At 38.3% G+C, this 26,064-nt stretch overlaps 1 protein-coding gene across 6 annotated transcripts in view; it reads left to right on the top strand.

Annotated features, from left to right (window-relative positions):
- Positions 1-2,758: 2,758 nt before the first annotated feature.
- The window catches only part of CDK17 (cyclin dependent kinase 17), a 99,591-nt gene continuing 76,285 nt past the window's right edge, over positions 2,759-26,064 (top strand). For 3 of the 6 annotated variants that reach the window (XM_075497481.1, XM_075497440.1, XM_075497449.1), the window contains exon 1: positions 2,761-3,251. The gene's annotated coding sequence lies outside the window, so the exon portion shown is untranslated. Of the gene's footprint in view, positions 3,252-24,078; positions 24,170-26,064 lie in introns of those variants that run through there. The other 3 variants (XM_075497470.1, XM_075497475.1, XM_075497461.1) reach the window with 3 other exon arrangements.

The following is a 26,064-nucleotide window of genomic DNA, read 5'->3' as shown; positions in this document are numbered from 1 at the left end:
CTAATGGCTGATATAGATTTCATCAGATTGTCCAGAGGCAATAATTCATTCCATGTAACCTGGGCGTACACCGTTCTCGCTGGCTTAGAGAGCAGACCTATTGCGCTCACCAGCCAATCCATCTTAAAACTAGTTTAAAATATTAATAATCATGGTTCGCTAGATGGAAATATGATTGATTGCTATATATTCCACTAAATAATAAAACAAATCAATAGCTATAGTTATAAAACCAGACTCATGGGATTAATTAATCAAAATCAGTGCCTACGTTTCAAACTTATGTCTGTCACTCTGTCTTGCTTCTGTACTGTCTTTCGCCCGGATGTGAAAATCTTTCTCTGAGGGCACCCGGTAGTGGTACATACAAAGGCCAAATGGACATCAAATGTTAGACTGTTACAGACTCTTCCCTCTTAACAACTCATTATTCTCCCCATTACAAGCAGAAAACTTTAAAATAATCTCGTTGCACTGCAATCACTGTTAACCCCTTATTTCTTGGGTGACTCATTCTAACTACTCATTTTTTAGTTTCTTCTTTTGTTTGTCATAATTACTTTTCCCGTCATAACAGAAGTATCAATGCAGACGTGAATATGTATAAAGTAAAACAAGCACATTTTACTGATATTTTTAATACTTGAAAACAAAACCACGGCTTCATAAACTTCCAATCCACCTTCTCCCCGTGCCTCATTTATGGAACATAACTTACTTGGACGTGCTGCAATAGATGCACTCACTGCTGTGCTGTCTCAAGAACTTGTTTTACAAATCATGTATGTAATAACAAACTTGCACAGAATCATTTATAATGATATTACTTACCCAAAATAGCCTTCAAATTGAATAAGATAAAACAAAACACACATCATCTTGTTAGCATTCAAAGATCAGGAAAACTGGTAGGTCTAGCAAAAGCTGGTAGGTCCTGAGCTTTAAAGGAGATCTGTAAGGGATATCTTTGCATTACCAGGAAGTTCAAAGCTTGAATGTCTGCTTTCTCTGTGTTATTAAAAAGCCCACAAGTTTTGCAAAGGTAAGGTAGCTAGCCTATGTCTTGAAAGACCATAATCATGTAGTCAGGTTTTGTCTCTATAAACAGCAAGTTTGTTTCTGAGTCATATTTACTGCTTTTTATCCTAAACTGATTTCACCAAAAGTCTATGTCAGTGCGAGCAAAGTGAATTTGTGTGCATGTCAGATGTGGTTTCCTGCTTGCACTCCTTTTTTAGGCAAGAGCAAGTGACTTCTGTTTACTGGGAAACATATTCATCTGTGTTCTGGTTCGCTTGTGCTGCTGGAAGGGTGCAGCAGCACAGGATGGAAACCTTACAGCTGGAAGGGAGCTAGAAGCAGGGGAATTTTCAGCTGGCACTGCTCCTGCGGAGGCAGCTCCCACTTGGCCCTACTGTGGAGAAGGACTGGCTAGAACAAGCTGCACATGGAGTTCCTCAAATGAGGAGCTTGCAAATCAAAATACATTCTGGTCTCCACCTAGACACAGCATAGCACAGACCCGCCTGCAGAGCGATGGAGCTTTGGCCTTCCTCAGCATATACAGGAGTGTGGCGTAGCAAAGACTCGAAAGACCTGTGAGTTAGTTCCTCTTGAGGAGCCCGTGACGTGGCCTGGTATAGTCAGTCAGTAGCCCCGGTCTACATGACGACAGGAGACCCATTTTGAGAAAAGGCCCTGTGGTCGTGACGCAGAACTTCAGCCAACAAAGTAAGAGAGAGTGAGCTGGCAGGCAGTGAGGATCAGTGGATGTCCAAAAGGAAAAAAAAAAAAAACAATTTTGCCCTAAGTGTACCTACGACCTGGTACTTGAAGTTCAAACCCATGTCATTAAAATCACGTAAGATTTGGCCTTCTTGTTATATTTTGTTATTTGTGTGGTGGAAATATGAAAACAACAGATAGTGCAGAATAACCAGCTCACAAGACTAGTTTTTAGCTTTTAGGTCTTGTTCAGTAGGACACAAAGCCTAAGAAATTTAGAGATGGAAAGGGCTGAGAAGTGAGGGAATGCAAACTGAAATCACTTTGAGGGGAAAAAGATTCTAAGCACAGGAAGGAAGTGCAGTTGGTGCTGCAGAGCGATCACAAGGAAGGCAAGAGGGATGGTATGGGGACTGTGAATGCAGGAGACAAAGGAAAGAAAATACCACAAGAATAAATATGGTAAGGACGTTTTTGTAGCTACTGAGTTAGAAATCGATCTAAAATGCCACACGGCTTCCCTTAACTTCAGTTACTGAATTGCCAGCCGGAGGGGGATGCCTGCTACTTCAGAGATGAGCTCAATCACCCCGCAAACCCACTGCCAGGAGCCGGAAAACATGAAGCGAGCAAACGCCCCTTCCCACACTGCCCTCCCCGAAAGCGCTCGGGGAGACCCCCCGGACGGCCAGCGGCGGGCAGGGCCTCGGGGCGGCCTCCCGGGCCTCGAGAGCCTCTGCCGGGGAGATCCGCTTCCTCCCGCGGGAGGAGGAGGCTGCGCAGGGCCGCCGAGAAGGGAGCAGCAGCGCTCCCCTCGGCTTGGCTCCCCTCGGCTCAGCCGGGCGCTCCCCCGCGGGCAGGGCGGCCCGGGGACGGGCTGCGGCGGGAGCGCCCCCTCCGCCGCCCGGGGCATTCCCCGCGGCGCGGGCTCCGCCCTCAGCCCCCCCGCCCGGCCGCCCCGCTCCCCGCGCAGCCACCGGCTCAGCCGGCGTCGGGGCCGCCGCGGCCGCTAGGTGTCGCCGGCGCCCGGGCCTCCCCCGCGGCCCCTCCTGCGCTCCGGCTGCCGGCGGGGCTGTCTCAGTGCCAGCCTCCGCGCTGCGAGCGGGCGGAGGCGTCAGCCCGCAGCGGGGACGCGCAGCGCGGCTCGGCTCGGCTCGCCCCTTCCCCGCGCACACCCGCAGCCCGGTCCGGCTGACGCGAGGCCACCCGGGCCGCTCTCGGCACCGCCAGCGGCCGGGCGGGCGGCTCCCGAGCACGGCCTGCGGCCGCTCTCCGGCGGCGGGGAGCCGTGGCAAGGCGAAGGCTGCGGCGGGGGAAGCAGCCATGTTGGAGCGGGGAATAAAGTGACTTTCCTCGGGGAGGGAGCGCGGCCGGCGGCCCGGCGGAGGCGGCGGCTCTCGGGCTAGCGAGGGGAGGGGGGGGGGGCTCGGCTCCCGGCGGCCGGATACCGCTCCTGGGTGGAGGAGGAGGGGAAGGAGAAGGGGGAGAGGAACCGCCCCCGGACCCACGGAGCTCCGGCGCTGCTGGTGAGTTGTGGCTGCTCATTGTCTCCTGGCCCCGGGGTGCGGGTCCGGCTCGCGGGGTTGGGGCCCAGCCCGCGGGGGCCTCAGGGGGCCCTCGGCTTGCGTGTGCGTGGGACGTCGCGGGGGGGTGAGGTGAAAACGCGGCCCTGGAGGAAGGGGGAAGGTGATGGGAGCCGGGGCGGGGGGGGCGCCCCGCCAGAGGGCCGAGGCTCGGGGAGCCCGCGGCGGCCGGGGCTGGCAGGGCCGCTCTGCGCCCCCAGGCTGGGCCGGGCCGGGCCGGGGAGGGCTGTGGGGGATTTCCGCTGCCCGTTGGCGGCTGGGAGCGGCTCCGCGGGGGCCGGGGCAGCACCGGGGGGCTGAGCCCCGTCTGCCGGGGGAGCCGAGAGAAGCTGGGCCTGGGGGGTGAGCCGGGGCTTGCAGCCGGTGAGCACCGCGGGATTTTTTGGTGATCCTGTGTTCGTAACTGTCCTTTCCCCACCGCCTCCTCCCCTTCAAACGAGGCTGCTTTCTCCTGACAGCTCTTCTTCTCGCAGCCTCCGCACGTATGACACATTCGCTCCTATTGCAGGTCTCCCCCTCACACGCACACCCAAAACATGTAGGTTTCTGTGCGTGGCATAAGAGTTTTTGTGCCCTGAGCCTTGAGTTCGTAGATGACAGGATACTTGAACATTTGCTGACCCTGAACTTCTGTGAACTCCTCTTCTCCCTCCCCTTCCTCTCTCAGATATGTAATGGCTTGAGTCCAGTGAGAGCAAAATGGTTCTTCTCTCGCAAGGATGGGGGAAATTAGGTGGCATTAGGTATATTTTATATTTCATGGAAATTTACTGCACCCACCGGTTCCAGTACCGTGTTCATAGGAGTGGATTAGCTGCTGCGTTAGAAGAATGCTGACCTTGATCCCCTTTGTCTCTTCTGCAACATTTTCGGTAGCTGGCTGGAGTTGTTTTAAACTCGTTGCCGTCTTTGGCCCTTTGCTAATGGTGGTTGACAGTATTATGGGTGTTGTGAGGGAAACAGGGCTGAGGTATATCATAATCCAAACTAAATAATGTAAAAAGCATCTGTTTCCTTTTTTTTTTTTTTTAATTTTGGTGAATAATTTATATGTGTGTTTTTCTTTTTATAATTTAACAGAAGATCAGTAGCAACTTTCTTGTAGCTACCATGGCATAGATATGAGGAGAGGAAGCCTGGTTTGACATTCTTCCACCTCCCCCCCCCCCCCCCCCCCTTTTGATTGAACTGGAAAGTAGATGACCAAAGGTTAACTTACAAGAAAATATTTAGGAAACTAGACTTAGTACCAAATTCAGGTTTGTTTTCCTATTAGAATGGGTAAAAGTGAAGTAGGTGATGTGGTATTTTATGTGCTTAAGATGCTAAATAAATTGCCATATTGCTTTGTTGTAGGAATTCTGTATCCTCATACGCAGCTCTTGTTATTTATATCTGCACTTCAATAAGTGATGTGAGAGAGACTTGTTTTGAATAATTAACACAAAAGTAACAGTTACGAAAACATGAAATCATGTGTTTGAAATGCATAGTGAAGAATTTCCTTAAAAATTATCTATACTTGAAGGAACAAACTGAATTTACTTCTCCAACATGGAGAAACCATTATAATGTTAACTTGCCATTAAAAAAGCCACTTAAATTTGAAAGATGAAAGCATCTTTATTGATGGCATTATTTAAATGCTGCTTTGACAATAATGAGTCTGGCTTACAAAAATCTTTAGTGAGGATAACGCAGTGAAGTTCATACCTGACATTTGCATATTGTGTGGTGTAGCCCTGTGTTTACCCGGGATGGAGCTCTACAGAAATCAGTAGGTGGGGTCTGCCTACATCCATACCAGAGAGTTTGCAAATTGGAGCCTGTGTTGTCTGAAGCAAATTATAGTTTGAAAGTGGCGAGTCATTTATTTTAAGCTTGGCTAAGGACGTAGTGCATTAATTGATCTTTTTAATATGTAAAATGCCACTAATGTGTAGTAAAATATTTGATTTATAATTCCAAATATAATTAGATTGAGAATAACTGAAAACCAGAACAGGGCTGTGTTTTTCCCCTGAATGGCTCTGGCTTCAGTTTCTGCCTAACACTGCAGTGTGAAAATACAATATAGCTTATGACATGGCTGTTAAGATGTTCTGTATGCCTGTGTTATTGTTACAATGTGGGGCTCTTACGGTAAAACTGTGCAGAATTTTTTGGATGGCTTACTAACATACAAAGTCATCTAATTTCTTAAATGACTACCTGCTGCTAGAAGAAAAAAAAAAAAGAATGTTTCATCAGTCTTAATAAGTTTTGGTTCAGTACAGTATATTTGAGTAATTGCATCTAAAAAGTGCAATCAGGAAAGGCTCATTGGAGACTGATTCAATGAACAGTCTGCATTAAAACCTTTTTGGGAATTTGTTCTTTACCCTCTTTTCACATTTAATGGAAGCTGTTGATATTTCACGTACTGATCAGCTTTTATTTGTTGGCCAAGAAAGCTAGTCATCTGGTTTTTAAAAAGGCGTATATACTAGTTGTGTCCTTACTGAATGCGTAATCTGATGCGATGTGAAAATGGACAAGATCATGTCTGAAAGTCAAGATCAATAATAATAAAGGTTTTGTGGCATAAACTTACCTTTTGCAACTCACTAAATGTTGCTTAAAATTCTTAAGTTACAGGTGTCTTAAGTTCTTAGCTGTATGCTTTTTAATGCTTGCCTTTTTATTTTTACAGCAAGCTCTGAATATGTATCTACCTGAGGCAGCTGGACACCACTGTAATCAGTGGCACTTCAGGATTTGATATAAAACACTACTCCACAACTTTAGCTTGTAAAAATGCTTTTAAAATGCCAAATGTTTACTCAACAGTTAAGCTTCACATCTAAAGAATAAACTAAACCAGTGTGTTGCTTGTGATCATTGTCTTTTTTGCACTGTACATAATTGTAGCAATGACTTTTTCCTTCTGAGTGTAAGAACTGGACATTTTTTTTTTTGTGCCTGTTCACATGCTGATATAGAGACTATCTTACTTTGATGTTAGAGGTAAAAGCATTTTATATTTAAATATTTTGATCACTAGACAATAGTTCTAATTTACTTACCTCTAAGAAATCTAAGACTAGGGTTTTTTTAAAAAACTTTACAAATGTTTTCTGTCTTGCTGTATATACCTTTTGGGGCCTAGTAACGTTTTTTCCAATTAAGCAGGAAATAGCAGATACTGCTTCCTCCAGAAATACTCGATTCCCAGAAATTCCCATTAGCGATGTGGAATGCTTTCTTCTTCCTGTGTATTTTGTGAAGAGTTGTGATGTACTTTTGACAACTGTTTCTCTGAAGAGTGAGAGTTAATGCTCATTTAGCCAAATGAGTAGTTATAATTCTGTATCCAATACAAATCCATACATGCACACTCTTAACTAACCTGATGGATTGGCAATTCTTCCAGAGTTGTTGGTCTCCTGGACTCTTTCTAGCAGAGATGTCAACTCCAGAGTTCCATAGAACTGGCTAATTGGAACATCTACAAACAGTGGTTTAAACCTCGAGCGTTTAACCACTGATGTTGATAGTCACGAGGAATAAACAAAACTGGAACTTGTGCTCCAAGTTGGCAAACTAGCTCAAGAACATTAAAAAAAAAAATAGTTCTTCAGTTCTATGATCCGGTTATATGGAAAACAATAACCTTAATGGATGCATAGATCAGGTAATTTACATCAGGCCAGCTTTTGATACATCAGTCCTCAGGTGATAGGGCTTTTGCCACTTCCTTGGAGATCATTATGCCCTGTGTCTGACTGTATTATAAAATACCATAGACACATTGATACTGCAGATAATAATAACTGTGCTTTACTGGCATATTTGGGCTTTTGTGGTCTAGTGCTTGTTTTTAAAGGATTAGAAATTTCTTTCAATAGGGAACATCAGGTTATCATGGAGTGCTATGTATAAGCATGAATGTTATAAAGAGAGAAAAAAGAAATGTGTGAGTAGCATCGTCAAAAAATCATCAGCAGAAACAACTGTCAAATCACATTTTAATTTTTCATGTGGGGCAGAATTAAACATAATGATTTTAAGAAAAGGGAAGATACCAACTTTATAATATTTTTAAATAAACCCTTGAAGGCTTCTGTGAATTTCAAGACAATTTTCTGCTTGCTTACTTCTGTAATACCTTGAAAATACAGTAAGCTGAAGAAAAGTTTTATCCTAGGTTTTGATGATGACCTTTTTTTCCTTATTTTTTTTACTCTTCTCTGAAATAACTAGTTGTGCATATATTATGATGAACAGGCTGTGTTATTATACCAGAACAAAGAAACATGTCTTTCGTTTACACTCCTAGCTACAGTTCTTGCCTGTCTTTGTGTTTTAGGTTGGACTTGCTAGGTATCTTGCATAAGTGAATGTTACTCTCTGCCCTCTAATCATATTTCATTTAATTATAATCCATACCTCGTAATTGTACTCCTTTCTCTAACTGCTGCTGTTTTCAAGACTTGGTAGAGTGGCACGATGGTCTCTGATTTTTAACATCTGCACTTTGTCAGCTTCACTAAGGATACTTGCATGCTTTCAGTTTGTGTTAAAGTTGGCTGGATCATGACTTTCTCTTCTGTGCTCAGTGGATTATGGCATTTTGCAGGCATGTAGCTATACTGATATGCTTATATCATAGTGAACTGCCATAACCTGTACAGTCTTCTTTCAGGAATGTCTCTCCAAGTATTTCTGACTTCCTACTCTTATCTTACTGATATGGAAGTATCTTGATTTGTTTGGATTTTATTCAGGTATGTGCAAGACGTTTTTATACAGCAATCATTAAAGGTAACATTTAATGAGGTTTACAGTAATGGTTGCTAATTGGTGTTCACTGAAATAAAGGTCCTTTGGGAAATACAGATTACCATAATTATCAAAGAATATTACTTATCAGCAAACCCATTGTCCTGTAATTGAGACAAAAAATGGGTTAAAAAGTTACAGTGGCCTATAGGAGTAAAGAAGCCAGCTTACAAAAATGTAAAGAAGTTGAAGTTGAATTAAGTGAATATGCTTGATAAGTGAAGACAAAGACTGTGATGAGGAAAAACCCATGCTGTCATGGACTATGACAGTAAGGCAGGGCATGTTTTAGGAGGAAAATGAATTCTAACACAGCCATTAGCCTGTTAGAAGTGCTAAAGAAAATGTTAGCATTTGGTGATCTTCAGAAGAGGTTGGTGTTCCTTAAATACCACTATATTCAGAAATAAAACCAGATGATAGTCATATGTGATGCTCTGAAGCACTTCCTCAGAGAACTTGAGGGTGTTAAACAGCAGCCACTGAAGTTGTATGGTAAGAATTGTAAAAGTTGATAGGGTGCTTTCTTCTGATGACGTTTTTCAGTATGTCTGAGAACATTGAGGAATTCTGTAATTTTAGCACAACTTAAGGTGTCTTTCAGTGGTTCTAAAAGTTAGTAATATGCATAGTAACGGATATTGACTGAACAGGAGTTTAAGTAGAGGAAATAATTGTTCAGCGTATATTTATAGAAGACTGATCCCGTGAAATTAACTTCTGGTTCTCTTGATAAGATTAAGAACTTTGTGTGGTATAATACTGTTGATGTTGCAGACAGGCTTCTCGAAAACCTTTCGCTTGGCTGTTACGTGACATTTTGATTAAGGAACTAAAATGATAGATCAAGTGTCTACATCTGAAATGGTTTAAAACCTGGCGGATAACGTGAATCAAGTGGTTAACTATAAATAGTTGCCGTTACGTAACTGCGTGTGATGAGAGCTCCTCGTCGTCAAAGTACGTTCATGAAGGAGCACTGGGAAACCTGCTCAGTGCCTGCTGTTGGGCATTGCCACTAATGAAGTGAAAGCCAGTGAAAATTGCTGATTGTTTTTGTAGCTCGCAGAAAATTGGGAAAACAATAGATACTGCAGAATGGGTCATTAGCGCAGGGTGGATGCTTGGAAAAATGGCAGTTTCCCGATTGTTTACTTGATGTGGCATTTTATATCAGGCTCTAAAATAATGAATACAGTATGTTAACTTTTTAAATAAATTAATGATATTTTGTAATTAAAATAAATATAAGCAGCTGTTAATATTGACTTTTAGTTAGGAAATTTATTTTGTAAAGCCTTGGAATAGTTTTTCATGTATAATACAGAACAGATATTAAGTGTTGATCTGCATTCAGTATGTGGGTTTTAGGGTAAGCTTTTATTTTTTAAGAAAGATATTAATTAATAATTCATTAATAATATACAAGAGGAGGATAATCAATTGTGAAATAATAGATTACATTTTATTATATTTCCACTAGCTTTCTGTATTTCTTGAAGCAAAGTTGAATTTCTAAATGTAGAATTCATAAACATTCTGTGTGGGCCAAAAAAATTGTGCTCATATATATGTTTAACTGGGGAAGATTAAAAGCCATTTTTTAGTCTGTGCTTAGCTTATTGCAAGAGCAGCTTCCTCTGTTCTTTTTCTCTTTGTCAAGATCTCGTCATAAACAGCCATATTCAGGAGGCTTGCTTCCTTCTTAAAGCTCTGTCATAAATATCTTACTAAATTAAGTGTGTGCTTGTAAAATGTGAAACTATTTCATAATTCACCTTATTTATGTTTGCTCTGCAAACTAAATATAAAACTTAAGTCTTCCTGTATGACTGCGGGAGACTAAGCTTGGGCTGGTGCTGCCTGTGAATAACTTTGTTGCTCCACAAACAGTTTAAACTGGCATAACTCTGGCACTATTGCTTAAAGCCGTAGTTGTTTTTCCCTTTGCTGGCTCCTGCTCTCATCCCCACGCTGCTGCCTTTGTACTAGCAGGTGTCTTGTGACCATTTGGTGACTATGTCAGGGAACCCATGGAGATTAAAATAGGCATTTGGGTTCAACTTTACTTTTGTTTTTACAAGTAAATAATGGTCACTTTCTGCAGAATCAGTGGAAAAACAACAGTTTCTAATTATTTATTTTGTCAAATATCCTGAGCAGATGGGAGGGGAAACTTCCTGTTGTACAGAGAGGAAAGGAGGTACTCAACTGCTAAATATATCAAACGTATATGCTGTACTAAAATCTTTTAAAAATTATGTGTAAAACAGCAGCTCAGAAACTTACCTTGGTACTGAATAAGGAGGGCCAGTGGGGAAATAATTACTGATAAATCTTATATATTTTTAATTTTAAATATGGGTACATGTTTGAGGTGGGAGTTATGAAAGGAAATAGGATTTTTGGTGTAGAAATTGTTAGTGTTGGATGAAAGAAATCTAAGGAAGCTGAAAATAGTATTTTTTCTTGAAAATAATATTTAAAAACTGAACTACATAAGCTGAAATTAAGCTGCGGTAGGAGTTCAAATTTTTTTAATAGGCAACAATAAAAAAAAAAAAAGTTAACTATAGTGGTCATATTTTAAAGGCACCCAACAGGGGAGTTGTGCAGGGTCCTTGTTTTTTCTGAAGAAGTGATGACCTCAGGAGAGACAAAATGAGATCTTTGGTTTTGTTGAAGCTACAGTTTGGTTTTAAATCACTGAAATTTACACTGAGTGTTCTTGAGAATAATGTCCTGTACAATACTCAGATAAAGCAATTTTCAGAGGCAATTCCGAAAGTTTAAGATTCTCCATAGTATTTCATTACCTTTGTCAATATGATTCAGTAGGTTATGGCAAAGAAGGAAAATATTTTAAAGCTTGTGCTGTTTACCTTCAGGATTAAACAAGATAAACAGCTTACAGTGTTCCCATTTGCACAAGTCACAGTATTTTTAAACCTGCTGCTTGTAACTCTGGGTTGTTTATCAGGGAATGCAGTTAACCTAAATGTTTTATTGTGGCTTGTTTCTGATAGGTCTCAATATAATTCTCAAAAGCAAAATGTTTCATCCATAAGCCAAAAAAATAGCTTTAAAATGTATTTAGGCAGAAGAAGGCCTTTTGTTATTAAGCATACTCTTTTTTTTTTTTTTTTCTGGACAGGACAGGAGAAACAACATAATGGTGTATAGTAATTAGTTTACTCCATAGGTATCTGCTTTTCTTCCTGAATTATGCAATTTTAGTATTTTAGGAGCTATACCAAGTAGATTATGATTTGTGAGTGTATAGATTTGATATGCTTTGGTAGTAAGCTTAGTTACTGCATTTTAAAATGCATTTAGTTTTAGTTTGTGTGTAAAATGTAAAGTGTTGTTAACAAAGTGTTCTGAACCTGCTTCCTTTAAAATGGGCTTTTTTTTTTTTTTTGGTGGTCTTACATAATAGGAGTTTTGGTTTCCTGGTATTTGTGAATATTTCTGGTAGTGGAAGAGGTAGACATTAGTTGAAGGATTTAAGTCATAAGTTGTTTGTCATTGTTAAAAGTTATTTTGGGGATGAATGGATAGCCAGTGATTTGCACCTATAGCTGTGTCTTAACAAAATACCTGTATTCTTTTTAATAATCTGTTTCTAGGAGTGGGTAGATAAAACCTGTTTTTTTTTCAGCAAATAACTTATTCACATCTAAAATAGGAATTGTGCCAGATTGACTGATTTGGGTTTTGCCTTTTTTTTTTTTTTTTTTTTTTTTTTTTTAAGGTTCAGAGGGTAATCCAAAGATCTTAATATAGAGCTGCCTCTCTTTCCACATTTACCTTGGAGGGAGACCATTACAGTCACTGTTTTTGTATTACAACATTACAGTTTGAGCTGAATTAAGCGCTTGCTTCAGAATAATTTTTGCTGCATCAGTAAACTGAATAGGTTTCCACTACTATCTGGAAAGTACTGGAGGGAAGAGAGAGGGCAGGAATTACATGGTTGATGGTGAAGAAGGCAGAGAAGGTGGCTGAGGGATGGAGCCAAGCATTTTCTTACTGGTGGTGGGAAACTTAATTGACCCCAGAACTGGTATGAAACTTTCTCCTAAGTGCCACAGGTGCCTAAAGATGAATAGTGTGAATCCACCCCTGCAATTTATGCTATTGGGTCCTTAATATGTAAGCAAGAAAACGTGCAGATTTTTCTTTATTCTTCGCTTCTGCTTGCAGGTGCTTAGCATGAATTACAATTCCAGTCATGTGAGTAGTAGTTATAGTATATTTTAATATTGAAATAGATTGCTGAATGATCTGGTTTTATTTTATGTCTCGTGGCAATTTCAAAACTAGGGTTGCAAGGACAAATAAAAATGATCAATTTTTTTGTATTATGAGAACCTGCTTCTTAGAATATATATACTCCATGATAAAATAAGCCTAGTGAAGATTTGAGCATATACTACACCTGCAGTTGATGTTCATTATTGACTTTATAACGACATTACACCGCATAAAGTTAGTTGTAAATTTACATCTTTACATGACTGGATTGTCATATCTGCTCTTGGTAACTGAAATTGTGTCTTAATCCCGAGTTTGTTTTTTGTTTTTGCTTGGAAGACAGGATGTGAAATTTCTGTTTTACTTGTATATTGAGAACGATTTCCTGGGGTTCGTTGACATCATTTGCCAAGTTTTATGCTAGTTTAGATAACCTGTTGAAGGTGTTATTTTAGAATATAACTGCAACAGGTTTTGTGTAGTGACATTGGCCAGTTTTCATGAAAAGTAGTGCGTCATTAGCTAAAGAAGTATGTAGGGATGGATTATGTCAATTTTTGATGGCTTGACTTGAGGCTTCTTTAAGATACTAATCTTCAGGGTGTGAGTGCTGAGGACATTTTGAAAATCAGCCTCAACAGTGTCAGCTGCAGAGATGTGTTAACAGAAATAATACCCCAACAGTGTCTGAAAACCTAGTGGCATAGATTCTGGTAAACATTTCTAAGAAAGAACGGGGGGAGAAGCGAAGATGGTGTATCTATAAAATACTGGTAAGCCAGCTTTATACTAACACAATAAGATAGCTTTCCCTTTTCTATGGCTAAGTGGTATCTTGCTCTCAGTCTTTTTATACCAATGTAAATCAATCTATCCTGGACTATTTAACCTACATTAATGCTTTATGTCTCAGTCTAGGTAATTGCACTGGTGCCTTTCCAGTTGTACGTCAGACAGAACTAACACATACGTAACTAACCTCACTGCTTCCAGACAGGCCTGAAACACAGACTTTGAAAGCAGTCCTGTTGACTGTCTTCTACAGGGAATATTCTCTCAACTACATTGAGTGTGCAGAGCTTCCAGTAGTAGACTATTAAAAAAAAAAAAAAAAACTTTGTCACTTAAGGAGGAAAAAAACCTCAAACCTCTGATAAAGCACAGGAAGCAAAATTGTTGACAGAGAAAATTCCTTTTCTGTATAGTCACTTTTATGAGAAGAGCCACACCCCAAAGGTAATATATTTAACTGTTAGTGGATCCTAGTGACATAATAGAATTTTTTTTCCCTTGTATACAGAGGTTTAAAAGGGAGAAAGAAAATTATGTGGGTTATTATCCTTTCAAAGCTATTTGTGGTAGTTGCCACATAATTTGTGTTATGTTCTAATTTAAAAATATTTGTGTCTCTGTGATCATAAGAGGCTTCGGAAAAATAACATGTTCTGTTTTGTGCAAAAGTAGGAGACATTTATGATGGTCCTTTCATCTTGTTTAACTCCTGACAAAGCTCCTTCCACAGTGTGCACAAGCCTTGCTTTTTCTGCTAGGTAGTAGTATTAGTCCAGTTGGATTGAGTCATCATGGCTCTTTATCATAAAGTTTAGGAAGCTTTTTGATTAAGCAGTCTGAAATACAGAGAAGCTGCACTCTGTTTTACAGCATAGAGGTGAACTTTTATTTTAATAATGTCCGTTTTCTCTCCTCGGATGAGTAGCTTTGCTGTATTTTTGGACCAAACCTTAGGGTTAGCAGTGGTTTTGTTGGGCAGCAAAGGGGATGAATTCAGGTGTTAGAAGTGAGAGGAGGAGTGCATAGCTAGGACAAAAGGAGAGCTTTACAGGCAGGGCATGGCATTCTGGCATGCTGCATCCAGAATTAGATATTACTGCAGTGAGTTCTTGTGAAATATTGGGTATCTGGTGGGTTTTTTGTTTTGTTTTTAAGCCAGAGGAAGGCCTAGGGGTTGTCTTAGGGCTTTGCTGTCTGTGCTGTCAACAATATTTTGATCTGGAAAGTCAGACGTCTGTGTTTATGTAGTGAAACACAGCATATGTAGATCTGCTCTCGGATCCCTGTACTGCAGGTTTTCTTTGAGAGACGCTGCGTACAGTATTATTCATGATATGTGCTGATTATGTGTTCTAAGGATAATTAAATGTTTTGAACTTTTGTAAGCCATAGAGTTGTATCCAGGTTTTTTTTAAATTCCAGTCATGAAATGCTGTAGATTGAATAATATAATGTTGTAGAGCAGCTAGAGGTGATTACTGGGTGGTGCCTTTCATTGCTCTCAAACACATGTTCTGCAGCATCAAAAGTTTTATGACAGGAGGAGATTGAATTGAAGCTAAGAAATGTTTTGGATGTCCTAACGTGTTGTCTTGTAGTGATACTAGTTTAATCTTATTCGCGGTTCTGACACAATTTTTCATTGACCAGCCCCTCAGTAGAACACTGTTCACTTCTGCACCTCTGTACCCATGAATGGAATGCTGATCTTGGAATTATGCTATGAAATGCCTTGTACTACTTCTCTTTAAGTGTATGAAAGTTAAATATTGGGAATTCCATTAATAAGGCTTAAACTTCCTAACAGTTTTTCTCCTTAATATCCAATATAGTTTTGTTATCTTTTTTGTCCATCAATATTTTGGGAAGTGCTGTGTTTCCTAAAAAATGTTAGTAGGGGAACATCACAAGAGGTATGCTATGTTGTTGTTGTTGGACATTTTTATATGCTTAAATCTTTGCAGCTTATCTGGTTTTTGTCTTTTTTTAGTAATTTGGATGCTACTAGAAATTATTAATATTAGAATTTGAATTTTAGAATTTTTTTAATTGATTTTTTTTTTTTTTAAGAGCCCTTAGAATAATTTTCATCTGCCTTCTCATCAGATGGCAAAGCCAAAGTTTTGGGTGTTACTTCAAGCATCCAAGATCACTGAGTGGCAGAGTGGCAAAGTTAGTAATCTTATTCTCAGCCCAGGTTTTCCTTGCTCTTTTCTACATGTCTTTCCTACATATGTAGCGCAGAAATTTATCTACTCAAATAATTCCATGAGATTAGCTGTAAGAATTTGTATTGCTGCAATAAAGATTGAAACTTGTAGCTTCTGATCTGTAACTTTGGCTTAAATTTTTGTTTGATTTATTTTAAATGATTCATTTTAAAAGGATACTGATGTTTCAGTATGCAATAATATAATATTTAGGGCTATTCATTTTTCTAGAGTATAACACAATGTATAATACAGGCTTTAATTTTTGTCATAGATCCTGTTTGGAACTCTGCTGGTGTGTATGCTTTTAATATTATTGATGAAGGCTGGAGTCTTCATCTGAAAATTATGTATTTTAAACTAACCTTAAAATTGATTATGTGTATTTCTTCCACCTTACCTAAATTCCTAGAATGGGGAAGCTATGTTTGAAAACAAGAGAATATTGCCCTGTAGAATGATTTAATTCTGTGTCATTTTGAGACACTACTTAGAGACAGCCTATTATATTGAAGTTTTTTAAATGTTGAATTTTGTTTTAAAAATGATGTGTGATCTACCTCTAAATTCAAACAAATAAAAAGAGAAAACAGAAAACGTGATCTATACTAAATGTTAATTAAATTAATAGAAAATAGAAAGGCAGCTGATGGATAGAAGGACATTATGACCTTGTAGAAAACAGAAGGTATTTAGGATTATAATAAGCATTAGTAGGCTTTCTGTACCATAGGGCTTTGTATATTTTGTTTTAAAGGTCTGGAAGTAACTTTATTAAATGTGACCTATTTTTAGATTTAGTTTGGTTTTTGCACTATTGAAAATCCTGCTCATGATGTACTTGGAACCATTTTTACTTGAAAGATGCAACGAAAGTTTCAGGTATTTCTTTAGTGAAACATTCACGTATATTGAGAGGAGGAGATTAAAATTGCAATTTTATGTCAGGGTGAAATTTGCGTATAGCAAATGAGATGTAAAGAAATGCAACCACATTTTCTTCACACGTGCAAGAGCATGTTCTGTGAGCAATTTCTGCACACTTTGTTGCACACTTCATGATTAGTTAATGTATGTTGGGCATATTATAAATGCATGTCTGGCATATCAGAATATGATTTATACTGTGTAAATCATAAATACTTTATTCAGTATTTTTGCTGCTCATTACACAGAATTGTCTAGCAGCACTTGAGAGAGTAAATTAATTCTCTGAAGACCTAAATGCTGTCATCAGCAATATCTATGTGTTTACATTCTCGACTGCATGGGCCATACATGGATTTATTTTTTTTTTAAATAATCCACTGTGTGAATAAAGAATATTCAACTCTCTGTCATGCTAAAGTAGAAGTTTAATACAAGCACTAAATCAATTTAAAAATACTGTTCTCTTTTGATAGTGGAACTGTCTCTCAAATTCAGACATCCTGTCTCAAAACAGCAGTATTAATCATTTAGTAGGGTTAAAAGAGAAAGTTGCTTTTTAACGGCTCTTTGTAATTCAAGTTAATTGTTTATTCTAAAGGGGGAAGTGAACTTTCTTTGTATGAAATGGTGTACAATGCTAAAATTAACTTGATCTGTAGCATGTGCTGTACTGTTTATCAAAATGATGCACTATAATTTAGGATTGTTTAATGAAAATAACAATAGCTTCAAGGTGTTTTTGTTTATACAACCAGATAAATGTAAATAATTTGAATTAAAAACAAAGTTGAGGCTTTTTTAAGAAAGGTTGTGCCTCTCTAGGAGCACAGGTAGCTGGGAGTGGCATTCCTGTCCCAGGGGGTGTAAGGCTGACAGGGGTCAGGCATGGTGGGAACCAGGCTGTTCGTAGCCTGGCTGTGCCAAGGAGGGTGACGTGGCCACCATCACTCCCCTTCTGGTGGCTCTAGCGGGTGCATTCTTTAATGATAAAACTAGCTTGCTACCTCAAAGCTCAGAAAAGCATCTTAAATTGCTGCATTAATCCTCTTCTTTCTAAGAGCAGTATTTGGTAAATTCCTGTGTTCCCGTTCCTGTCTGTATTCCCACTAACTTGGTCACTTGGTCTTCCTAGTCAGCAGACTTGCACTCTGTAAAAACTTGATGTTGCTACCAAGATAAAGTTTTCTGTCTCTAGGGAAGAGATTAGGTTGAGTATAGTGTGAGCTACAGGGGAATGCAGGGTGAATATTTCACCTGTTTGTGCCATATCTGTTTTAAGGATAAAAAGAAGTTGCAGTTTAAGAGTAAAAAAGTTTTGAAGTGAATATGTATTTAGTGTCACCTCCAAAAGTCATTACTGACTAGATTATACACCAATATGGATGGGATCCTTTTGTGGTAAGAGATTTCCTTAGTTAACTCTACCTGTCCATTTAAAAGCTAGTAAATCCGTGTGTTCTTCTGACATTTATTTTTAGTTCATAAAGTTGTAATGTGAGGCACAAGCAAAAAGTTTGCTTTGATACTCTGAAAAGGATTCTCGTACTGAGGATTTGTGCCTGGCGTTATCCCCTACTATTCTACAGATCCAGCGGAAAAACTGATTGTAAGCCAGCTCTGGTGGCACTGGTAAATGTCTTTGTATATAAAGTCAGGATAGATTTGTGTGTGTTCAGTACCAGGATGTCCTGAAGCTGAACCAACTTGAATAAATTCTTTTTTTCCCCTGTTGCACTGTACACAAGGTTGAAAAGAAAGGTAGACTTTTGAAAAAGTAAACTGGAAATGGCCATGCATAACACTAACTCCACTTGCTTTAGCCTTGTCCCCACACTGTGTTTTCCATGTGATGAGGCTGGAGTAGAAGGATGGCCCTTTCCATCACCTGGTGCTCCAGGGCAGCTTTCCTCCTCTGCAGACTTCACCAAAGGAGGATTCCCACCACAGGACTGAAAACAGGGTGGTAAATACGCAGTGCTTTTCTCTCTGGGTGGTAGCTGAATTTAATGCCATATAGAGGAGTTCATTATTAGTCATCTCTTTCTCTTACGTCAGTTATTTTGCTGTGAAGCTATCTGCTGTGTATGCTCGTTGACCTAAACATTAATGTGTTGAACTGCTGTTCATCAAACATGTACATTCCAAAAAATTGCACATTTTCAATTTGTCCGCCAAGATGCTCTGCAAAGTACGTGGAGTGTTTGCATAATGAAGGGAGATGGTTAGGTCTTTGAGTTGACTTGGTGACTAAATTAGGTAATTCTCACAGAGGATACTGTGACACTGGTCATAAATTAAGTGATCACATGAAACCTGTTCATTACAAGCCTAATTAGTAAGAAACATTTATTCTACACTTACCCCTCATATCCTCATCGTGTTTTACTAAATGCCAGTTAGGATAATACATAATTAAAACATTTTGAACAATTTCTCAAGTATCGTAACAAATTATGAAACAAATGATGTCAGTCCTGTAAGTCATAACAAAACAAGCTGCTTTTTGAGCTTATTGGGCTGTCTTAAGGAAATACATTCAATAAGAATTTTTGCTGGTGGTTTGCAAAATGTGAACTGCAGTAGAAATGAAGTTCCACATGAAGTTCGTTGAGCAGTAGATAGAATAATACTGTTTTGATAGTAGTAGAAAGACTTAGATCCTTATTCTTGCTTTTATTTTATTGTGAAGACTGAGTGTTTGGGTATGAGGGGTTCAGCATGGTGCTTAAAACTGGATGTGTTTTTGCTACACCTGAGAATGGAAAGTTTAGCAAGGCTTCTTGCCAGTATGAAAGGCAGTATCTGTGTTTCGATTCTTTGCCTTCCCTTATTTTTTTGATGTTCAGTTTGCTCTGTATTACTGTGAAGAAAATATAATAATGTGTATTTTAAAGAGATAATACCAGATGCAGAGTATATTTCAAGTGTTCAGAAATCATCAGATTTGGCTTAAAAAGCATACTTGGCCTCTGCTTATACCAGCTGCATTGGGGTGCCACATGTATGTAGCTTAGTTTAGTAGTCTTTAGATTCCAGTTTGGTTTTTCTCCCCAAAGCTGTGTTCCTTCTACCAAATAAAAGAGTTTAGTCTGACCTGCTACATTTTGATATTTTACATCATCTTGCTGGGATACACAAGGGCCTTTAAAAGGTTAATTTATATTGAAATTTCTAATCACCTGAAAGTCTCTTCTGCTTGGCTTTCTTACTTGTCTCTTATGCTGTCATGTTTGAATGGTAAGCAAGAGCAAACCTAGTCTGGAAAGAAGCAGGATACATCGTTTACGTAACTCTGTTGTAATAGATTTGTGCAACATGCAGAAAGTGTGTATAGCAATAATAGGCTTAAAAAGCATTGGTCCCAACCTTTCTTTGCTTTGTGAATTAGATTTGAATGTTTAACATACAAAACTAATCATAAATAGATAGCTGAAAACCAAATCTGTGTTAATTTTATTAACCCTGTAGATTGGAGATTCTTTAATGGGATGACAGAGATTTTTATTGTGGAATCTTGTTAGAGTGATCAAGAGGTGTGGAAGATGAACATGGGAAAAAGGGGACAGCTCATGTAGATTTATCAATCTCCTCTCTAGGGCATCCTGACTCTCTGTGTCTCTGACACTTAGCATGTGAACTCTGCATTTTTTCCCCTCTGATGGTCTAATATGGGACAAGTAGTAAATTTCACGCTAATTTAAAAATCTTTCAAATTCAAAATTTAGAGCTTTTTCTAGTAGGTTGTCAGGTAGTTGTATTATAAAACGTGCAAATATGTTAGTTTGTTCCCTGCTGAAGGGAGAAGGTACTCTTCAGGTATCGCTTTATCAGGTGTAGTATAAATGTATCAGCATGAGTCCTGTTCTCTACATGAGTCTAAGATCTTGTATGTGTGTAGGCATGCAAGCTGTGTATAGTTATGTTTGCATGTTCAGGTTTTGATATCCCCCCACCCCCCTCCCCCCAGTCTCTAACACTTCGTAAAGTTCTTAAAGCTTATTCCAGGTATAGACTGATTCTTGGGAAGCTAGTTGATTTGTACCTACACAATTTGTTGCATGTGCGAAGTGTGTGATCTTTGTTAAGAAGCTGGTTAGAGTTCATGGAAGCATGTCATGGGGAATTAGGTGTTGGGAAAAGAGGTACCTCCATGCTTGGTTTGTTTCGGATTTGCGTCGGTAATGTTTGAATGCCTTTGCTTTTTTGCTGTCAAAATGTCATTATTTGGATCTTTCCCAATGTTTTTATTTAAGTGACAGGAAACAGAAGGGAAGGAACTAATTGGTATGAGTCTGGAAATCATGCTCTGAATACATGTGCAAGCATTTGTGCTTTCTTATCCAGATTTCCAGCATGCGAGATATGTGACAGCAGAAGCATCATTCTGGGAATGTAGTTAGAGCTCTTGGGGAGCCCAAAATGTGTTTTCATCCTTATTGCTACCAAAGGAAAGTGCAGGTATTTCTCTCCTTATTCAGATTCTCTTAAATTCTTGCTTTATAATGAAGAGCTTGCTTTGCTAGTTCATTAGTAATTGCTACCTCCTACCATCTCTTTTGTCAGCAGGGGGTAGGATTTCCTCCTACACCCAGGAAAAAAAAAGAGAAAATTAGATAGTGATAGAGGCTAAAATTAAAAGAAATTTGAGAAGAAATAGGCCAGGTTAATCTCTAATTCTGTAAAACAGCAATTCTTTCTTTAGATTTTAGGTGAAAAAAATCATTCTTTTCTTGATAGTGGTATCTTTAGGGGGCCAGGCAACACCAATGTTGCTGGGCAGAGAATATTTCCCCGTAGATCATCTGCTTGTACTTGGCTAGCTAGCATGTATTGACGTTACACATTTGATTAAGATATTCCTAAGTGGAAAGCTATCTGCAATTCAGAAGCCGTTGCACCTGATACCTTGGTTGCCTCACAGCAAGAGGCCAAGGCACCTTTAAAACTTAGTAAAAACCTAAACTGTGAAAGCTTATAATTCTGTTTGTGCTTCGGCATATTGCAAGGACAGTATAGGTAGCAACACTTCAAACAAAAACATGAGAGGAAATAGTTTGTCATGACTGTAATGTGGTGGCTTGCATATCTTTTTCATTATCTCGGCTTCTGTCTGCACCACAGTCACAGCAGCAGCATTAACCTGAGCTGGCTATAAAGTAATTGGTTTGCATACTGCTACTGACAGCAGCAGTTTGTTGGAATTAGTTGTGAAAAATGTTATAAAACTTTCTATGAAGTCTTCCAGTCACCTCCCTCCATGACTTGAAGTTTTTTATTCCCTGCAGGTTAAAAACCTTTCCATTTCACTTTTCCACGTTCCATTTAACTTTAACGTTCAGCAACTGGAGTAAATGTTTTTCTAATAATTAATCTGTTTCTCGGTCTGCGATTGCAAGTGATTAGTGAATGTTTATTTCTCCCTTGCCCCAAGAATTTGCTATACAGTTTGAAAATACAATCTAAATATGCAGAATAAAAATAGTCCATGTCATGCTGAAATTGAGGTGTTTGCTGAGGCTGTGTGAGGCAGGAGCTTGTTTGGAAACTGTGTGTTTTATTGGATGGTCATCACCTGTTGTTATGTTATGAGTTTTCAAAACTAGAAGTATTCTACTGTCAGTACTGGAATATGCAATAATAAAATGTTTTATGGGAAATAATATTTGACAACCCTTGTAATATTCCTTTCCCTCCGCTGTTGTCATGCTAGTAGGTTTTATTTCTTGTGGGGGTAGACAGATTATAACTTCCTTATGTGTTCAGAGAAGTGTATGAGCTTAAGTGGTTACGATCTCTGTTTGAATCATCAGTAAGAGTTATAAAACAGGTTGTGTGGCATTACTGACACTTTATTCTACTGAAGTAGAAAATTGCTTGCAACTTCTTGCCTGTAGACCAAGCCTTCTTTTTTTTCCACATCTGGAAAGTCAGGTAATTGGTTTTCAGGAAGTCACTTTTGCCTTTTTTCTTCTTTATTTCTTTAATATCTTGATTATTTTGCCTATTCATTAGACAACAGGTGCCCACAAGCATGATGACCATTAGCGTTAATTGGCTTTCATATTGTCAATCTAATAGCAAGACTGAGATATAAGTTCATATGGAGAAGACAAATAATACTTATGAAAAACAGAGAGGGAAGAAAAGGTAATGCATTTTTAAGTGTGAAGAGTATGAAGTTTATTTGTTTAGGTTCAGAAAACTCCTATGATTTTTAAGGTTAAGGTGTAACATTAATACATTTGTGTTGATTCTCCAGTCTATATGATAGGTAAGTATTCATTCTTGGGGATCAGTACTTGGGGTGAATATTTTATTTTTCAAAGGACTTGGTTGTGTATATCTTTGCTATGATCCCTGTTAATTTCTTCAGCTTTTCTTCACAATAACTAACTTGACTCAAGTTTGGGAACTTCAGAAAAATGATACGATTTGTTACGTATTCCTTACGTATCCTGAAAAGGATAGGATTTCCCACGTAATTCACTCAGCATCTCTCAACATTAAAAATAGATCTGTGAAATTCTTTCAATTTTTTGGCAATTTCTCATTGTAAACGTCCAATGTTGGATATTTTCATTTCTAATAAAAATTGTAGCCTATGTTTAAACGAACTTTAGCCTAGCTTGAAAGTGGAAATTTTTAAAATCAATGCTAGAAGAGGAAAAAAATCAGTACTAGAAGTATTTGTCAAGATTTCAGCCTTATAGTAGGTAATTTCTGATGCTTTCAGTAGAAGCCTCCGTCACAAATTACTATTTTGTTCTTTAGATTTCAGATCTTTGTTACAGCTTTGCTTATTTGGCTGTGTGTATCTTTCTTTACATGCAGAAAGGTTACCTTTGGCAGAGCAGGAGAACTTACGTCTCGCGTATCTAGTGCAGTCAAGAATAAGCTGTGACACACAAGGAAGAGTAAACTAAAGAGCAGAAATGCATATTAAAGTACACTTACATAAGGAGAATATTTCTAAATTATGCTGGCTTAGTGGTGTGGATTTTATAAAGGCACTCTCATATGGTCTTGTAAACACATGCAGTTAAAAACCAAGATGATCTTATCTTGAGCATGAGACTTTTTATTCTGTAGAGATCATGGAGGGTTGAGAGACTAAATCCATTGTCAATGCTCCTTCTTATTTTGCTTGAAAGGTTTGAGGGTTATTTACTGGGGGTTTTTGTTGTTCTTACTTCAGAGCCAGATTCAACTTGCATGCAGTTTGCAAGAGCTTTCACATTTTCCTTTTTTAATGCTTTTATTAAAAAAGAAGAAAAAAGGAGAAAGATAAACACACACAAAAAATATAAGTATACACAAAAAAATGAGTATACCTCTAAGGCATACTCAGGATTCTGAAAATGCATTTCTGAGCAGTGTCCATCATAATGGAATCTGGATCAGAACAGAAGCAACTGTAAAATGCATTTACTTCCTTCCATTGTTAGAATAGCAAGATGTGAACTTTGAAATATGGCTGTAATATTTGATTATACTATTACATAAGATAAAATAATCATAGAGTAGATAATGGGAAAAAAGATGGAAAAATGGATTCTAAAACCATGTTCATATGTTATGCTTTGATGTCAGGCTTTTAGTTGAATCTGTAGCAAGGTGAACTGTCCTGAAAATTGTCAGGAAAAATGAGTATGTTTCTGTAGTATCGACTTTGTTTGATTTTGTTGCTTAACTATTCTGAATGTGTTTCGTGTTTCAACTACTTGAAAACTTTTCATCCCAGCATTGAATCCCAATTTGTCTACTGCATGACTTAAATGATCCCTACAGAGAACTGAAGATTTCTACGTACATTTGTCCAGGGCAAATCCATCTTTGAAGATTAGTATATAGGTATATTGTTTACATTATTTTCTTTCCAGAAGTACTGTTTTTGATTACATACTTTTCAACAGTAGCCATGCAAATAACAATGAAGGAAGTTACAATTTTTTTCATGTGAATATTTTTTCTTGTTAAATTTATCCATTTGGGGCAAAATGGTGAGACTATCCACCTTCAGGGATGAAAGCATCGAGTAACTGGTTAATGTGTCTGTATCGCTATATATTTTTTCCATTCTGTTAGGTATCTATTGTTTAGCCATACCTGCTCTTATATATAGTCAAATACTGCAAATGTTTTAAATAACTGTACCTTCAGTAATAATACATTTATTCCCAAGCAGTCTTGTTTTGTCTCTTGCTGTTCACTGAAGTTAAAATAGTTAAAAACAAGATGAAAAATCAACACTGATCACCATATAGCCTTTAACTGTAGCATATTGCTTTTCATAGTAAAGAAGAATCTTTTTTGCTCCCAAGAAATCAATTCTGTCATTAATATTTAGGCTTAAGGACTGTGTTATTGTACAGCTGTTAGTGTATTTATCTTATTTTAAGGATTTAAAAAAAAAATGTGCAGGTTAGTTGTTTATTGTATTGGAAATTTTAGTTGTAATTGCTTCAAAACCAGATATGAATATGCATTGTGACAACTCTGAATTATGTAAAATATCAAACCTTCCTGTCAAATTGGCTGAGTCACATATTTCTCTCAACTTTTCTGGTTTTTTTAAAGCTATTTCAAATTTAAGAAACTGCTATGCAGGGTACAAGGTAATTAGAAATAATAGCACACTTCAGTATTTTTACTTGAATAGTTTCAGCTGCATGAAATTTAAATTGGCGACCTAGGCTAAAGGGGCTGAACACAGATGGCAGAGTAATGGCTGGCTAGTGATCTACTTCATAGTTGAAAGGACTACTCTAATTTTACAGGCAAGGAAATACAGTTTTAAAAACACAGACTAGAACAATTCCAAATTTTTCAGAGCAAGCTGTTTAAGAGTGGTAGAATACATGATATTAAAACTGAATAACTTTTAAGTGGTTTGCCTTTGCTTTAAGATATATCTGATTTAATAAAAATACTAAATTGTTTTGCAGCACACATTGAAAATGTTAGCTAGACTGTGTAAGTAAGAAGTCTGGATACTGCTCTGTTTCTTATTCTGTGTAAGAGTTGTCATACATTTTTATGTTAGCATCCTCACATAAATCACAGCACATGTCTTTTGCTGTTTCTGGAAAGGGAAGAAATTGTTGGTTTACCTGCAGGGGATGAGTTACAATGAATTCTGTTAAAGAGCCATTTTGAATATTACCTTATTTCTGAATAAAACAAAATACCTTTTTGGGTTCTGAGGACTTTTGATAAATCTGTTCTTAGACTTTTTATTCTTTACTTCAGGTTTTCATGGCCTGACTTCAGGTTTCATCACACTTTTGGTCTTTCCACTTTCTTTGAGGATTGAATAAGTGAAGAGAGTACCAAAATAGAGCTTGTATAGTGTATTTGTGTCTCCAAGGAGTTAGACTAATTTCTGTGGTATCAGTAGGCATCATTCCTTTGACTAAATGTTCAAATGATTTTTAGATGGTAACACTACATTGACTTAAGGCTTCCTGTGTACAGTAAAGGAAACTGGAGATCTTTGAAGCTCTTAAGATCTTCTGTCTCATTCCCTTTTAAAGATTAAAACCTGCCATAGGCACTTAAGGGTTCACTAACTGGATGTGGCAAATCATTAGCATATTTTGTGAGAGCAAAAGTGATGATAAATCTTCAACCTTTCTTGCATTGTTTTTATAAGAAGACTTCACAATTACAAACTAGCTCAAACTTTGTCCTTTACTCTTGTGTGCCCTTTTTAGGAGTCGTTTCTGAAGGAACAACCACTTGACTAG

This window comes from Mycteria americana, chromosome 1, assembly GCF_035582795.1.
Source record: "Mycteria americana isolate JAX WOST 10 ecotype Jacksonville Zoo and Gardens chromosome 1, USCA_MyAme_1.0, whole genome shotgun sequence".
Lineage (NCBI taxonomy): Eukaryota > Metazoa > Chordata > Aves > Ciconiiformes > Ciconiidae > Mycteria > Mycteria americana.
This window is presented reverse-complemented; position numbering and strand designations above follow the sequence as displayed.